We start from the raw sequence: 3,396 nt of genomic DNA on the forward strand, positions 1-3,396 counted from the left end.
AATTCCCGAGTTCGACAAAAATATTCCCGAGTTCGACAGAAATATTCCTGTGTTAGATAAGGACACCTGAAGAAGGTCTGAATTACATCGACCGAAACGTTGTGAAAATAACACTCAAGATGGGAATGGTAGCCAGAATACTTTAAATAATACGAGGCCTTAAGCTTATTTGAGTAACGTCTCAGCTATGAAACTTGAACAACAGACAAATGTTCAGTCACAAAGGACATTTTTTATGCACAAACGTTTTTCTCCATCTTGTAGCAATACTTATCGTGTACTTTCATGCATTGGTAGACTTTTGACCCTTGACGTTTGACTTTTCACCCTTGACATTTGACTTTTCACTCTTGACATTTGACTTTTCAAAGATAATTAGGTCACAATTACATGCACTAGTCGGCAGATACAATGAAGTTTTTATTTTAAATCTTGGGGCTTGTACAAAAGGTGTCTATTTCTTTTACTTCAGAGGCAAAAACACAAAAACAAAAAACAAAACAAAACAAAACAAAAAAACTCGGAGAGAAAAAAACAACCAACAGAACTTAAGAACTCTTTCTCTGATGAGGGATTTTAAATTCGAAATTAATTAAAATAAAAAAGAAAGCAAATAAAATACATTTTTACTTGCATCTAAAAGCGTGTTTAAAACAGTTTGTCTGTTTATTTTATATTCATATTAGTAGGACTACCCGGCGTCGCCCGGGTATTGGACATTTTCATTGAGTAACTTGTACCACAATACAATAACAAAAGACAAAGTTATTATTTCTTCCAGAACACGGTGCGCTTAAACACATCTGCTCTATATAGCTAGGATATTGCGCTTTTGATGATCTGAAGTCGCCCGAAATCCAACAATAATTTGATGAAGAATGCGTCAAAACACGAAGTAATACCCCTTTTACCCCCTACTCGAGTAAAAAGAAGGAGATGAAGTCAGGGAAGGATTGTCTCATTTAAACACTTGCCACTTCATGTGATGATAATCTTAAGTCATCCCCTACTTAACACCATAATTATAAGAGGAATGACATCATCACCGGAAGTAACCCCCAGCTTATCCCCACCAACTCGAAAAATGGAGGAAGTAATCTTTGGGAGGATTGTCACATTAGACACTCGCCAATCCATGTGATGATAATCTCAATTTGTCCGCCACATATCACCATAATTTCAAGAGGAATGACGCCATAGCTGGAAGGTACCATCCCTGCTATCACCCCACAACTCGGATATACAGGAGGTGATAATGTCTAAGAGAGTGATCTCATTTTAACAGTCACCATCCTATGTGATATTAATCTGAAGTTGTCCCCTACTTACCACCTTAATTTGAAGAGGAATGACGTCATCAACGGAAGATACATTCCCGCCTGTACATCACTCCCTTACTCGAATAAACAGAAGATAATGTCTGGGAGGATTGTCTCATTTAAACATTCGCCAATCCATGTGATGAAAATCTCAAGTCGTCCCTCACTTACCACCATAATTATAAGAGGAATGACGTCATCACCGGAAGTTACCGCCCACCTGCCTATCTTTCCCTCATACTCTAATAAAAAGGAGGAGATAATGTCTTGGAAGATTGTCACATAAAACCCTCGCCAATCAATGTGATGATAATCTCAAGTTATCTCCAATTACCCCACCTACCTCTCACTCCCCACCTACTCTATTAACGAGGAGGAGATAATGTCTGGGCGGATTGTCTTTTTTAAACACTCACCAACCCATGTGATGATAATCTCAAGTTGTCTCAAAATTAACACCATAATTTAAAGAGGAATGTCGCCATCACCAGAAGTTACCCCCTGCCTATCACCTCCTCTACTCGAAAAAAAAAGGAGATAATGTCTACGAGGAGTGTCTCATATAAACAATAGTCGATCACTGCGATGATAAAGTCAAGTTGTCCCCAAATTAACTCCTTAATTTGAAGAGGGATAAGTCATCTCCGGAAGTTACCCCCTCTGCCGATCACTTTCCATTACTCGATAATTTCTAGAGGGATTGTCTTAGTTAAACACTCGCCAATCCATGTGATGATACTCTCAAGTTTTCCTCCACTTAACACCATAATTTGAAGAAGAATGACGTCATCACCGGAAGTAAGCCCACAGCATATCACTCCCCCTACTCAAAAAAGGAGATAATGTCTAAGAGGATTGTCTCATTAAACACTCGCCAATCAATAACTAGCATTTAGTATAATATTAAACACTATAAGTAAAAGACTTGGAGAAACAAAAGCTGATTAACACATTATCACCTCTCCAAATCGAATAAGCAGGAGGAGATAAAGTCTAGGAGGATTGACTCATATGAACACCCGCCAATCCATGTGATGATAATCTCAAGTTGTCTCCCAATTAACACCACAATTTGAAAAGGAATTACCTCACAACCGGAAGTAACCTCCAACCTATTGCTCCCTACTCGAATCAAAAGATGAGATAATATCTGGGAAGATTTTCTCATTAAACACTCGGAAATCAATTAACTCACATTTAGTATAGTATTAAAATATATAAGTAGTTTAGCTTTAGAGAAACGGACGTTGATTATCTAAAATAATAACCACTCCTCATACTTGAATAAATGTCTGAGAGGATTGTCTCATTAAAATCCATTGGCTCACATTTAATATATTAAAGTCTAGGAGTAAAAGAGCAGGAGATAATGTCTGGGGAAGATGGTCTAATTTTAACACTCACCAATCCATGTGATGATAATCTGAAGTTGCTCCGAATTAATGCAATAATAAAAAAAAGTAAAGTTGAATCTTATTAAATATCGGGCAATGGCAGGTCTGTGGCTAGTATCTATCTATCTACCTATCTATATATATAATCATATTTTATGTTCATAGTCGATAATAAAGTGACTTGTTGTCACTTTATTAGTAATGTGGATCTTTTGTTGAATATTATGTAATCCATCAATCCATCCATCCATCTACTTATCTATCTATCTACTTATCTATCTATCTATCTATCTATCTATCTATCTATCTATCTATCTATCTATCTATCTCTCTATCTTTCTATCAATCTATCTATCTATCAATCTATCTCTCTATCAATCTATCTATCTATCTATTTGTCTTATTGAATACGGGTACATCAGGTTTTCGGCTACTATATCTATCTATCTATTTTATTTAATCCCAGGAAACGTCGAGTCTTCTGCTAGTATATTCTTTAATTTCTACCTCATTTTATCCCGGATAACGCCAGGGCTGCTGCTAGTATATATTTCTATCTATCTTATTTAATCCTGGGCAACGTAAAGCCTTCTGCTAGTCTATATATCTATCTATCTATCTATCTATCTATTCTATTCTATTCTATTTAATCCCAGGAAATGTCTGGTCTTCTGCTCGTATAA

This window comes from Euprymna scolopes, chromosome 38, assembly GCF_053919585.1.
Source record: "Euprymna scolopes isolate OS-2025 chromosome 38, ASM5391958v1, whole genome shotgun sequence".
Classification (NCBI taxonomy): Eukaryota; Metazoa; Mollusca; class Cephalopoda; order Sepiida; family Sepiolidae; genus Euprymna; species Euprymna scolopes.